Source organism: Rana temporaria, chromosome 1, assembly GCF_905171775.1.
Source record: "Rana temporaria chromosome 1, aRanTem1.1, whole genome shotgun sequence".
Lineage (NCBI taxonomy): Eukaryota > Metazoa > Chordata > Amphibia > Anura > Ranidae > Rana > Rana temporaria.
This window is the reverse complement of record NC_053489.1, coordinates 309009662-309025525: the sequence shown is the minus strand read 5'-3', so window position 1 is coordinate 309025525 and position 15864 is coordinate 309009662.

Genomic DNA, 15864 nt, shown 5'->3' with positions numbered 1-15864 from the left:
AAGCGATTCAGTTCGCATGCGCCGCGCTTTATAAGTTTTTCATTCATTCATTCATTCACTGATATACAGTACTTCTGGTGTGGTAATACTGAAATGGATAGAATGGATAGAATGGAGAACTAGCAGGATCACCAGGTATTTTAGAGCAAATAAAGATTTCAAAAGAAAAAGCAAGATTTAAACAAAAACAGTAAGAAAACACATACACTATATTGTCAAAAGTATTGTGATGCCTGCCTTTACACGCACATGAACTTTAATGGCATCCCAGTCTTAGTCCGTCGGGAATAATATTGAGTTGGCCCATCCTTTGCAGTTATAACAACTTTAACTTTTCTGTGAAGGCTGTCCACAAGGTTTAGGAATGTGTCTGTGGGAATGTTTGACCAATCTTCCAGAAGCGAATTTGTGAGGTCAGGCTCTGACGGGAAGGCATGGTTCACAGTCGCCGCTCTAATTTATCCCAAAGGTATGCTATCGGGTTGAGGTCAGGCCAGTCAAGTTGCTTCACTTCAAACTTGCTCATCCGTGTCTTTATGGACCTTACTTTGTGCACTGGTCCAAATCATTTGGTGGAGGGTGATTATGGTATGTGGTAATTTTTTAGGGGTTTGGATTTCATGCTCTCAACTTTGTGGGAACAGTTTGGGGATGGCCCCTTCCTGTTTCAGCATGACTACGCACCAGTGCACACCAGTGCGCACCAGTGCACACCAGTGCACAAACAAGGTTCATAAAGACGTGGATGAACGAGTTTGGGGTGGAAGAACTTGACTCGCCTGCCAAGAGTCCTGACCTCAACCTGAAAGGACACATTTGTGATGAATTAGAGCAGAGACTGGCCAGGCCTTTTTGTCCAACATCAGTGCCTGACCACACAAATGCGCTTCTGGAAGAGTGGTCAAACATTCCCATAGACATACTTCTAAAACTCGTGGACTGCCTTCCCAGAAGAGTTGTGCCCTGTATACACGATAGGAATTTCCTATGGGCTAAAATCTGATGGAATTTTCTGTCAGAATTCCATTCAAGCTGTCTTCCATCAGTCTTGCATACACACTGTCAGACTAAATTCCGACCATCCAAAACGCGGTGACATAAAACACTATGATGAGCCGAGAAGAATGAAGTTCAATGCTTCCGAGCATGCGTCCACTTGATTCTGAGCATGCGTGTTTTTTTCTCTGTCGGAGTTCCACACAGACATCCCATAGGATTTTTTTCCTTTAGAAAAAAATAAAACATGTTCTATTTCCAAACTCCTACGGAAAAAAATCCTATGGGGCCCACACACAATAGGAATTTCTGATGAAAAAATTCCATCAGACTTTTTTCATCATAAATTCCTATCGTGTGTACAAGGCATTAAAGTTGTTATAGCTAATTCAATATTGAACCCTACAGACTAAGACGGGGATGCCATTAAAGTTCATGTGTGTGTAAATGCAGGTGTCCCAATACTTTTGACAATATAGTGTATATATCTTATTTCAACTTTTGGTTGCCTCGTACACACGATCGGAATTTCCGATGGAAAAAGTCAGATGGAATTTTTTTCATCGGATATTCCAACCGTGTGTATGCCCCATCGGACTTTTTTTGTCGGAAATTCCGATGGAGTTAGAAAGAGAACATGTGCTCTTTTTTTCCGACGGAAATTCCATGTCTGTATGGAATGGAGAAAAAACACACACAAGCAGGAAATTATGTTTCATGGGGAGTGGTCACTACACATTCTGGGCCAGATCCACAAAGATCTGCCTATCTTTAGGCAGGCGTAGCGTATCTCAGATACACTACGCCGCCGTAACTTAGAGCGTATTTTCCGTATCCAGAAAGAATTTGCGCCGTAAGTTACGGCGGCGTAGTGTAAATGTGTCGGCGTAAGGGCGCGCAATTCAAATGACTAAGTTGTGGGCGTGTTTTATGTTAATACATCTTGACCCCACGTAAATTAAGTTTTTTTTTAATGGCGCATGCGCCATCCATGGGGGTATCCCAGTGCGCATGCTCAAAATCACGCAAATAGTCAATGCTTTCGACGTGAACGTAATTTACGCAAAGCCCTATTCGCGAATGTTTTACGCAAACGATGTAAACTACAGAAAATTAGACGCTGTCCCGACATCCATACCTAACATTGTGTACGCCTCATAGACCCAGGGGTAATGTTACGCCGAAAAAAGCCTTACGGAAACAACGTAAAAAAATGCGCCGGGTGGACGTACGTTTGAGGATCGCCGTATCTAGCTCATTTGCATACTCTAAGCGGAAATCAACGGAAGCGCCACCTAGCTGCCAGCGTAAATATGCACCTAAGATCCGACGGCGTACTAAGACGTACGCCAGTCGGATCAAGCCCACATTCAGTCGTATCTTGTTTTGTGGATACAAAACAAAGATACGACGGGGCATCGTAGAAATTATGCGGCGTATCAATAGATACGCCGGCGTAATTTCTTTGTGGATCTGGGCCTCTGTGTACAGAACACATCTAGGTAGCCATTCTGCATAGTAATTTGCAGAAAATGACAAAGCTGCAGATTGAAAAGGAAAGTTAATTCTTATTAACATTCAATTACAATATGACTTGTGTTGCAATTGTATATACTATATTATTTTTTTTTGTTTGCTATTTTTTTTTTTTTCATAAAAATTACCCTTTAAATTAAAAATCACACCCATTCTTTAGTCATAACTTCCATGATCGTATTTTTGATGCAAAAAGCTACAGAAATGACTATATTTGTTATTGACATTACTATATTATTAAAATTGTGTACATGCTGTAACCGTCAACTGTATGTGTATTTTAATCAATGTTCTACATAAAAGTTGCACAAATGTAGATTTATATATTAACATAACATCTAATCATCTGACTACTAATGCAAGATCTAATTTAATTAACTGGAATAATGAGCCATAAAGAGCTTTTTGAAGTCCTCAGTACTGGTTACCCCTTCAACCTCAAATGGAAACCGTGCCAGTGCCAGTCTTTGGCCATTACCTTACTAATGAATGGGGTTTGCCTGGTCAACCTGCCGCCTAAAAATCATTTTCTTCCGGCGATTTGCTGGTAGGTTAATGGGAGCTGAGTTCCTTTCCAGGAATAATTTACTTCTCAACAGGAAGCAAAAGCTTGCAGCCTGTTAGAAATGATTTATTTCTGCAAAGCCAGCCATATGCTTAAATGTCACAAGAACAGCTTTTAGCATTCGCAGTCACCAAATTCCCAAATCACCTGCCAGAATTAATAGTAAAACCTGTGGCGCTCAGAAAGACAGGCCTCAATCATGCTGTAAATGATGTACCGGTAACTTTCCCCATGCAATAACAAAGCGTGGAAAGAGGTCTTAAAGCCTATAGTATTTTTTATTTTTTTTAAAACTGCCGTCAACTAGGTTATTTACCCATGTTTAACTGTGACTATAAGTAACCATAAAGAGACATCCTTGCATTGAAAAGGATAAACAAACACAAGCTGTGCCTTATAGATAAAATTGGATTCTTTTTGTTGTGTTATCCTAGAAGAGCCCAGCAGATGATGCTGCTGTCACATCATTTATTTTTTTTACGGAAGCCTTTTATCTAAATAGATAAAGTGTTGCATCTGAAATAAACAATACAAAAATTATGGGTGACTAGAACAGGCAATTACAGCCCCTTGGTCACATAGTTTTCATGGGAATACATTACTGTGAGTGACCTTGATATGAAAATGATATATGTACTGAGAGCCAGTTAGACATGTCCTCCTTTGCTTCCTTTTTTCTTCTTTTTCTCTTCCAAAGTTCTGTTTATGCAGCTTTAAATCAAATTTATTTGAGTGATGCGTATACACGCAAGTGGCTTGTGGGATATTGCAAGGATACACAATATAGTTTGTGTTCGGTATGTCAGTGATGCTCCATAGATCCTACCTACTGGGCCCTATTTGTCAATGTCAGAGCAGCTGGCAGCTGCAGACAGAGCAACGTTAAGATCATTGATAATGTGTGCATTACAGAGTGACCAGCAATGGTCCCTTAATACAGTAGTGTCAAATATGACCAAATGTAGCTTCCTGAAGGGAGATAGATACCGGTAGATATTTGTTTGATTTAATACCCAGCAATAGAAAAGCTGTAAATTACAGACCAACATAGTGTAAATATAACATAAAAAGTCACATGTGCCACTTTTTTCTATGGGCAACAAATTCTTTCAGGCATTATAAAGAAATAAGCGTATAAAAAACTACCATCATTAAATAAGCCATGTTTGTTATTATCAGACAGCAAAAAGAAAATATAGCTTGTGTAAGAATATAAGAAAATGTTAAACATTTTATTTTTTATCTTTCCAAAGGGAATATGAGTGTTTAATATGCAGAGCTGAAGCTCCAGATATAGTAACAGTCATCACTGAAGTTCTCATTTTAAAGTATAAAGAGTGTGAACTTTCCGGAATTCAGTAAAGATTTTGGAGGTGCTAATTTATGCATTTTTTTTGAAACGCCAGACTTCTAATTACAATAATTATACAATAAAACATCTACAGTATAATAATAAGAAATGATATTCATAACAATAAAGCTTCTTAATATAGCTGTCCGGGTCATAGCTGCCTGTGCTTCATGCTTTATCATATAATAATTATGCTATGTTGAACACTTTAATAGTTGATTTTATATATAGAGCGCATTGGAATAAGTGGGGGCCAGACTGACAGGTCCTGAAAAGGAAGCAGTGGGCAAGTCAGTTATAAAATTAATGAATCCCCTTATTCTTAGTTGTAAGTAACATTTACCATGTTAATGAAAGGCAGACAGCGGCAGAAAAATCACCCCAATCTGGCAAGTATGCAGGCAGCAAAAATTATAAATAACCATAGAGACAACAGGTATTTGTGGGATTATCAAGGTGCCCAAAAGTAGTAATAGAAACACTTAAATATAAAACATAAGGGCCCGGATTCACATACATTGGCGCATATTTATGCGGGCGTAGCGTATCTAATATACGCTACGCCGACGCAGCGCACAGAGGCAAGCACTGGATTCACAAAGCACTCGCTCCCACTCGCTCTTAAAGATACGCTGGGTTTCCTCGGCGTAAGCCAGCGTAGGTGGAAGTGGGCGTGAGCCATGCTAATGAGGCGTGACCCCATGCAAATGATGGGGCAAGCGTCATAGAAGTACTTAAAATAAACGGCGCATGCGCCGTCCCGTGGCCGCATCCCTGTGCGCATGCTCAGAATCACGTCGGAACTACTCCCTAAGATACGACGGATCACTGCCTACGACGTGAACGTAACCTACACCCAGCCCTATTCACGTACTACGTAAACGACGTAAAATACGACGGCTGTGATCCCTGGTCCATACCTTAGCACGAGTTGCGCCTCATATATGGGGAATAACTTTACGCCGGACGTACGACTTACGCAAACCGCGTATATTATGCGCCGGGCGCAAGTACGTTCCTGAATCGGCATATCTCCCTCATTTGCATATGTGCATAGAAAATCAATGGGAGCAGCAAATGCGCCCAGCGTAAATATGGGCCCACGATACGATGGCGTAGGCAAGTTACGTCGGTCGTAGGAAGCCTATTTTTTGGCGTATCTCAGATTGTGGGCATGGCGCACAGATACGACGGGCATAGTTACACTTACGAGGCGTATCTCGAGATACATCGGCGTAAGTGCTTTGTGAATCCGGGCCATACAGTTTATTTGTACATTGTCATGTGTATTCAATATTTCAGTCCTGCTACCAAAGTAAATGATTTTTCAGCCCTCCTGGCTTGTAAACGCAGCTCTCCAGCTCAGACCTTATGCTTTAGGGCCTTGGTCTGTCTCCCACAGACCAGACGCTCAGCACCTCCGTGCATACAGCAAGTAGCTTTGTGCTACACTGGCTCCAACCTCTCTCTCCTAGGTGAAGCCCTCCGGACTCCCATGCCCAGACCTCCTGTTTGCAGGGTGGAGTCGTCTCCAACTGGGAGCCTAGATTCTTGGTCTGGTGATTACTTAAAGCCCAGAACACAGCTGACTTATTGGTGAACTGGCTGTTTATTAGACCTGGACTCTGGCAGGGTACCGCCCTGCTATAACATATTGAAATCACTACTTGGGGGTGAGGTGCCGGATATGACGTTGTCATCTGGTTATCACTTTGTATGATATTAATAACCATGGTAAACATCAGCAGATGACCCAACAGTCAAATGTAGGGTTGTCCCGATACCACTTTTTTAGGACCGAGTACAAGTACCGATACTTTTTTTCAAGTAGTCGCCGATACCGAATACCGATACTTTTTTTAAAATGTGTCCCCAAATGCAGCGATGTCCCCCCACAGATGCAGCCATGTATCCCCCCATCCAGCCATTGTCACCCCCCATCCAGCCAGCGTCACCCCCCATCCAGCCAGCGTCACCCCCCATCCAGCCAGCGTCACCCCCCATCCAGCCAGCGTCACCCCCCATCCAGCCAGCGTCACCCCCCATCCAGTCAGCGTCACCCCCCATCCAGCCAGCGTCACCCCCCATACAGCCAGCGTCACCCCCCATACAGCCAGCGTCACCCCCCATCCAGCCAGCGTCCCCCCATGCAGCCAGCGTCACCCCCCATCCAGCCAGCGTCCCCCCATCCAGCCAGCGTCTCCCCCCATCCAGCGTCTCCCCCCATCCAGCCATGTCACGCTTACCTGCATCCCCGCTGCCGCCGACTCTGTAATACGGGCGGGAACATTACAACTTTGAATCTCTGTTATGATTGGCGCCGCGCTGCGTATAGACACTCCCCCTCGCTCGGGATTGGACAGTTCACCCGAGCGAGGGGGAGTGTCTATGCGTGGTGCGAATCATTACAGCTATTCAAAGCTGTAATGTTCCCGCCCGTATTACAAAGTCGGCGGCAGCGGGGATGCGGCGAATGGCGGCGGATTACGGCGTTTCGTGGCGGCGGGCGGCGTTCGGCGGCGGGCGGCGGCGGCGGTCGGCGGCAAGTATTCTATTTATGTATCGGGGCGGGGTATCGGCGTCTGAGTACCGCCGAAAAAACTCGGAATCGGTCCCGATACCGATACTAGTATCGGTATCGGGACAACCCTAGTCAAATGTGTGGGGAATGCCCTGCAAACATTTCAAATCCTCCCCCATAAACTGTGCTCTAATATTCTCTATAAAAGCTTACAATTCACTATATTATGTCTAGGTCATAAAACCACAGTCACGTGCTGGCACCAAAGCGCTCATTGTAAATTACACATTTGTTACAGTATACAAACTAGGAATGAACTTCAGGTTTCAGTCAAGGTTAAGTTTGAGATATACCATACCGCAATACTAACCATCAATAATGTATTTTCTGGCTTCGTAACCTAGGTAAGGTGGCTTAGAGTAGCAAATAATGGGGCTTTCTTAAGTACCAGCCCCTCAATATAAAAAGGCAGGGTTTCAAGTAGTCATATTGACAATGTCCAAAAATAATATAAATATGTGAGTGCCTATAGGGCACAGAAGCTGGCACGCAGAGTGACTCCACAAACCCTGTGTATATGTGTAACAATAATGTAAAGTGCAGCACTTATAGTAAAAACAATATAAAATCAATTATATGTATCAAAACATAATGTCCATAAAAAATCTGTCCAAATCCACCAAAATAAATCATTTTGTGAATCCACCAAGCACCAAGTGAATCCAGGCAACCGGACACATCATTTTTTGTTATCCAAGAAACAAAAGTGTTTTAAGTGGTACTGTTATACACTGCAGGTGAATTTAAATGGCGACTAAACCATCTGTTCTGTAAAGGATTTATATTCAGGGATTTTTACTGAATTGTTATGGACATTATGTTTTGATACATATAATGGATTGATTTTATATTATATTCACTATCCTTTACCTTTTGTTACACATATTGACAATGTGCTTAGCTGTGATAGGGAAAGCATAGGGAGTGCTGCTGATAACGTGAATGGAGCCAAATCAGTGTGGATCTTCTGGCACTGGTCCTTTAACATAGATGTAAACCCTTCACTGCATGTCCTTTAGGTGGCAACATTTTGTGTATCTTTGGGGAATTTGGGAGGAGGGTGGAAAGATTTTACATCTTAAAGTGGTTGTAAACCCACGAAAAAAAATAAAACGAACAAAAAACAAAACAACCTGCAAGACAAAGGCATAAACTAGCTCATTAAGAAATACTTACCTTAGATTGAAGCCCCAGCAGCAAGCCCGGCACACCACTGTGGCCGGTGACATGTCTCCTGGAGTTTTTTCCGGGTATCGTGGGCTCTGGCGCTGTGATTGGCCAGAGCCACGATGATGTCACTTTTGCACATGCCGGGAGCCGCTGGCAACGGCACAGCAGCTGAAGAAATGGCACTAGCGAGTTGTTTCTTCTGTGTGCATATGTTGATGATATCGGCACATGCTAATACAGTGAATATCTCCCAAACGTTGCAAGTTTAGGAGACATTCACGGTACCTACACGTAAGCCTTATTATGCATGAATCTATCCATTATTTATATAGGGATCGTGTGGAGAAAGGGGGCGGTGCCCGGGCGTCCCCTAATGGACAGGCTGCCACTGTGTCTTTGGTTCTATAAGCAATTGTCCTCTATGGCTTAGGGGCTTATTTATTTATTAGTATTGAATATTGCTGTGTTAGGGCCAGATTCATAAAGACTTACGACGGGCCTATCAGTAGATACGCCGTCATAAGTCCGAATCCGCGCCGTCGCAACTTTAAGCGTATGCTCAAACTGAGATACGCTTAAATGTTGCTAAGATACGTCCGGCGTAAGTCTCCTACGCCGTCGTATCTTAACTGCATATTTATGCTGACCGCTAGGGGCGTGTACGCTGATTTACGCCTAGAATATGTAAATCAGCTAGATACTCCTATTCACGAACGTACGCCCGGCCGTCGCAGTAAAGATACGCCGTTTACGTAAGGCGTTTTCAGGTGTAAAGATAAACCACCAAAAACATGGCGCAGCCAATGTTAAGTATGGACATCGGAACCGCGTCAAATTTTTCAACTTTTATGTCGTTTGCATAAGTCGTATGTGAATGGGGCTGGGCATAAGTTACATTCACGTCAAAACCAATGAGTCTTTGCGGCGTATTTGGAGCATGCGCACTGGGATACGTCCACAGACGGCGCATGCGCCGCTCGTTAGAAACGTCAAATACGTGGGGTCAATAGTATTTTGCATAGAACACGCTCCCAACCAGCCTATTTTGAATTAGGTGGGCTTACGCCGGCCCAGTTACACTAACCCACCGTAAGTTAGAGCGCAACTTCTTTTTGAATACTGGACCTGCTGCTCTAACTTACGGCGGCGTAGTGTATCTGAGATACACTACGCCCGCCAAAATCTATGTGAATCTACCCCTTAATCTTTATATGTAATTTATATGCCATTTAGGATTGTTTCTGTCATGTTTAATATTACATGTAATATTCCCTTACCAATAATGAAGCTGTGCTTGTATATTTTATACACAATATATCATTTTGCCCACAGTTTGTGATTTGGGTTTCATTGCTGACCTTCCCCTATCAAATGGTGAAAAGAAAGTGTTGATTAATAATATGGATATTATTTAGTAATAGCTAATGCCATCACCTGTGCCAGTTGAATGTCAGATTTCTTATTTTTTGGGGCTTTGGACAGCTCATTGTATTCATCTGACTCTTTAATTCTGCTGCTTTTCTAGCAGTTTTCACCTTGGCCGAACTTTTAGTCCTTTAATTGTTTTCTTGATTTGCTGCCATTAAATCATCCACATTTGAATTTTTATTTATCCGCTTTACAATATTGCTTTTGAATTCAACACTGGATAAATATTTTGATTTTATGGTTTCATAAATCCCTTCATTGATCTGTTTCACAACTTTATTGTAAGTTTTACTTATTATTTCCTGTTATTTTTCATTGGGTTCCCTTAGTGAGACTTCCTACTCCTTGTGGCTCTCATCTCTGCAAGACCAGTGTCATTGCTGGCAGCCTTATGTTGTAAAAAAAAAAACATAATTGTTTTTGCATGGGGACAATCTAAGGTTCAGACCTAGGATTTCTTGTTTTCTAGGTTCAAGGTTTGTAGGCTAATATGCTAATATGCCTATTTTGCATTGTCATTCCTGCCCATGTTTGCTTCACTGCGGCAGGGACAAACTTTCAAGTTTTAAAAAAATGAAATAAATATAGATAACTTAAAGGGGTTGTAAAGACAAAAATATGTTCCTCTTAAATTAAAGTCTGACAGTAGCTGATAAAGTAAAACATAAAGTTTTGCATTATAACTAGTTTGATACCTGTTTTATTCACCTCCGTCACTCCTGAATCATTATTCTCACTGACTTCCTAGTTTGCGGTGCGCATTCATTCTTGCTACATCACGGCCTAATGGGAACTACAGTTCCCATTAGGCTTAGCCTCCATGCCTGTGAGGGATAAGAGAGCATCTTCACGCAGGGCTGTGGTCATAGGGAGGGGGTGAGCACATTCTGCTTTCCACCATGCAAAACGGCTCAGATGCTGGTGGAAAGCAAGAAGAGGAGTGACAGGAAATGGCATTTTCAAACCTGGATTACTGTATTTTGGAGGTCAAAAGGAAAAACGAGGTAAGTGATATTTAAATGCTCTAGCTTACAGCAATCAATTGATCTAATAAAAAATAAACCTTTAGGGCCAGATTCACAAAGAGATACGACGGTGTATCTCGAGATACGCGGCGTAAGTGTAGATGTGCGCCGTCGTATCGATGCGCCGTACCCACAGAAGCACATACACGCGAAATTAGGCTTCACCCGTCCAACGCAACTGTCCTCCGCCGGCGAAACTTAGGCGCATATTTAGGCTAGACGTATTGTTCGTTCCCATTGATTTGCTATTCAATTATGCAAATGAGGGAGAAATGCCGATTCACATGCGTACGATTGTCCGTCGTAGGCTACGCGCGGTGCGCGTAAGCTGCTCGTCCGATCTAAAGTTACCCTTCATAAAAGCAGGGGTAACTTTGCAACGGACTTGCACAGGTCAGCTGGAGAGCAGCAACAGCAGCAGCGTGACAGAGGAGCTGAGCAACAACACTTGCAGGACAACACATCTGTGTGCCAACATGTCAGGGGCAGCCGTGGTCATAGTACTACGGCGTCTACAAGCACGCAGGAGGAGGAGGAGGGCACAGGAAAGGGTACCCCGAGATCGCATGGACCTCTTTGGCATGGTTGAATCGGAGGTGTTTCGCTTGTTGAGATTTGACACTGAAGCCATCATGGAAATAGTACGATCCCTGCAGGATGACCTCACCAGCCCAACACATCGATCACAAGCAGTGCCGCCACTGCTCAAGGTCATGGCAACCCTGCATTTTTTAGCCAGTGGATCATTTCAAAGAACCAGTGGAAATTTGGCTGGGATGTCCCAATCCACAATGAGTAGGTGCGTGCACCAGGTTGTACCCGCTATCCTGAGACGGATGTCCCACCACATTGTGAGACCCACCCAGGAGGTCCAGCAGGCGAAGGCAAGAACCGATTTCTATAAAATAGCCAGATTCCCACGCACTGTGGGGGCCATTGATTGTTCTCATGTGGCACTCCAGCCCCCCCGTGACGCTGAGCATATGTACCGTAACAGGAAGAATTGGCATTCAATTAATGTACAAGTAATAACCGATGCTCAAGGCCTCATATGGCATGTCTGTGCTAAACACCCTGGGGCCACCCATGACAGCTTTATCTACCTATCTACCGGCAAAGCGACATCCCAGGACAATTTGAAGAGAACGTGTATGGGGACAGCTGGCTGGTTGGTGAGTGTCATGGGTGTCAGGCATGACTGTCCCCCCCATGATGCAGACATCACGAGGGGCACATGCATGACTAACCTCCTCCTGTCTTTTCCCTTCCAGGTGACTCTGGATATGCCCTGGGACCCCACCTGATGACCCCATTCCGGAACCCACAAACACCAGGAGAAAGAAGCTACAACGAGGCTCATATACGTACCCGGGGAGTGGTGGAGCGCACGTTTGGCCTCCTGAAGTCACGGTTCCGATGCCTAGATAGGTCTGGGGGTACACTGTTGTATGCCCCAGACTTTGTGTGCCAGATTATCGGTGCATGTTGCATTCTGCACAATTTCACCATGAGAAGGGGCCTGCAGGTTGAACTCCGTCATGACCTGACCCCCAAACCAGACATTCCCCCCCAACCGAGGGTCCCCCGTCTGCTGAGGGAAGAGCAGTTAGGAGATGCCTTGTGTTAGGCTTATTTTCACGTGCAACACGCACATGAAACATGTCACAATGAGAATGCACGCATGCACACCACTGTGGTCCCTAACACACCCCACCCCCCAAACCACAATAAATTGGATTAGACCGAAGTACACCGTGCGGTACTTGGGAGCAGCAACGCCACGTCAAGGCTCCAATTATGTTGCTGTATCTTTCTCAGAAAATAATTTCCAAAAAATATATCCCGAATAATAATAAAATAAATACAACTCCAATCGAGTATCATAATAACATAATATCACTCATATCATGAGTATCAGTTAATAACCAAAAATCATATCGAGTATAAAAAGAAAATAATCTAACTGGCACTCATCTGGCCCGACGTGGACTACGCCTAGTGCCAAGGCTCCGTGCCCTCTGTTGCCTGGGGGCAGCCGCGGGTGGGGGGGGTGGGTCATTGGGAGGAGGAACATCCCCCGGTCTCTCCCTGGCTGCCTGGATACCCTCTAAAGCCAGGGCTATGCGGGTGAGGACCGCAGTGGTCTGATTCCCCACCGCCTCAATGGCTGCTGTATTGGCCTGTATGGCCACTCCCAGGCTCCTGACCTCTGCCACAAGGCCTGAATTTGTGTCATCCAGGTCCCTAACGCAGGTCACCAATGCAGTGCTGTTGGCACTGACCTCCTGCACATTTTCGGTCATGGTGGCAGTGAAAGCAGCCTGGGTCTGCTGCATGGAGGCCAGGCTGGCTGCCACCCAGCGCATATCACATGCCACAGAACCCACATGGTGGGTCTGTCTGGCCAGGTCCATAGCCAAAGTGGCTTCTAAGGCGTCAGGATCACCCCTCGTCTTCCTAGTTGCCTTCCTGGGTGCAGGTGTGGCTTGGGGACGAATGTATGGGGAGGCCCCTGAGGGCACTTCCCTTAGGGAGGATGGGCTTCCCAAAAGGGTGGAGGCCCTTGGGGGGGATCCCACATTTGAGGGCCTTGGGGGGGTTCCAATGAAGTTTGAGTCCCTTGGGGGGGTATCCCCTATGGAGGTGGAGGTATGGGAGGGTCCAGCGACGGTGGTCTCATCCCCCAGATATATGCCATCATCCAGGTGCCCGTGCTCCTCCTCCACTTCCTCTAATGGAGAGGTGTGGACACTGGTATCCTGGGATGGGGTTGGTTGCCCAGCAGCCGAGGATGGGCCCGCTTCATCCTGCACATCTGTGGATGACACAAAACATTCACATGTTGGTGGACCCACACACTTGTCACATATTCACTCCCCCCCCCCACATGCTAGACACCAGATAAAAGATAAAACACACTCACCTGTCCTCAAGGGCTGATCAACTGACTCAAAGCCCTCCAGGCCCTCCACCTGCTCCTTCTCCAGGCACCTGGCAATGACCTCCTCATCAGGTGTCAGTCTTATCTTCAGGGCTGGTCCACCTCCGGTGCCCCTTCTGTGTTTCTTGATCTTGGCCACCTTCTCCTTCACAAGACGCCGCAGGTCGTTGATCTTCTTCGCTATCTTGTCTGGGGTCCGGTTGGCATAGCCAAGGGCACTCACCTCCGCTGCAATCTGTGCCAAGATTTGATCCTTACGGACCTTGCTGGTCGAGCCACTTTCCTTGCCGTGGAGGAACTTATTATATTTTGTCATGGCATCAATAATGACCGCCTTCTCCTCAATACTAAAGTTTTTATCCCTCCTATCTTTAGACGCAGCCTCAGACATTTTTGGATAAGAAGAAAGCAAAAGTAGCCACACCAAACGACCAAAACCAGCAGGTGTACTTTTGCACTTGACTGGCGCATGTCTGGGCGGATTTTTGCCCTGGGCGGAAACGGTGGGCTGGGTTATCGTGGGGGAATACGATAGGCGAATTGGGGCGCATGCGCAGTGGGACGCGGGGCATGCGATCACGTGACGGCGCATGCGCCGTTCGTTCGGACCTTAATTTGCATGGGGTCACACTTCATTTAAATGGATCACGCCCACCTCCTTCCCACTTTGAATTACGTCGGGTTACGCCGTCTAAATTACGTTACGATGGCGCATCGCAGCGCGCATTTGCTTGCTGAATAGGCTGCTTGCCTCTCTAAGTTTCGACGGTGTAGTGTATCTGCATTGCGCTACGCCCGCCTAATGATGCGCTGAGCTACGTGAATCTGGCCCATAGTGTTCCTTTAAAGGGGTTGTAAAGGTACAATTTTTTTTTCCTAAATAGCTTCCTTTACCTTAGTGCAGTCCTCCTTCACTTACCTCATCCTTTCATTTTGCTTTTAAATGTCCTTATTTCTTCTGAGAAATCCTCACTTCCTGTTCTTCTGTCCCTAACTCCACACAGTAATGCAAGGCTTTCTCCCTGGTGTGGAGTGTCATGCTCGCCCCCTCTCTTGGACTACAGGAGAGTCAAGCCTCGTACACACGATCAGTCCATCCGATGAGAACGGTCTGATGGACCATTATTATAGGTTAACCGATGAAGCTGACTGATGGTCCGTCGTGCCTACACACCATAGGTTAAAAAAACGATCGTGTCAGAACGTAGTGACGTAAAACACAACGACGTGCTGAAAAAAACGAAGTTCAATGCTTCCAAGCATGCGTCGACTTGATTCTGAGCATGCGTAGATTTTTAACCGATGGTTGTGCCTACTGACGATCGTTTTTTTCCCATCGGTTAGGAATCCATAGGTTAAATTTAAAGCAAGTTGGCTTTTTTTTAACCTATGGTTAAATAACCTATGGGGGCCACACACGATCGGTTTGGACCGATGAAAACGGTCCATCAGACCGTTGTCCTCTGGTTAACCTATCGTGTGTACGAGGCCTCAGGATGCTCTCTACATTGCAGATAGAGAAAGGAGCTGTGTGTTAGTGGGCGTCCTGACACTCCTGTAGTCCAAGGGAGGGGGTGAGCACGACACTCCACACCAGGGAGAAAGCCTTGCATTACTGTGTGGAGTTACAGACAGAAGAACAGGAAGTGAGGATTTCTCAGAAGAAATAAGAACATTTAAAAGCAAAATCGAAGGATGAGGTAAGTGAAGGAGGACTGCACTAAGGTAAAGGAAGCTATTTAGGAAAAAAAATTGTACCTTTACAACCCCTTTAACAAAACTGTAAATGCAAAATGACATCACAAAAAAGTAAAAAACTGCTCCCTCCACTTCTCTCATTTTAGACTTGCCTGATCTAATGCCGCATACAGACGGTCGTTTTTTGTGATGAAAAAAAATGACGTTTTAAATCATGAAATAAAACAAAGTTTTTGAAACATCATTTTCAAAAACGACGTTGCCTACATACACCATCGTTTTTTCACAATGCTCTAGCAAAGCGAGGTTACGTTTCACCACTTTTTTCCATTGAAGCTCGCTTCATAACTAGCTTCTGGGCATGCGCGGGTTGAAAAACGTCGTTTTAAACGATGTTTTTTGATACACACGGTCAATTTCTGTGAAGTAAAAAATGACGTTTTGAAAAACGACACAAAAAATTCAAGCATGTTCGAATTTTTTTTAGTCGTTTTTTTGAAGACATAAAACGACGTTTTTGCCCAGACATGATCATTTTAAATGACGTTTTTTAAAACGTCATTTTTTTTCATC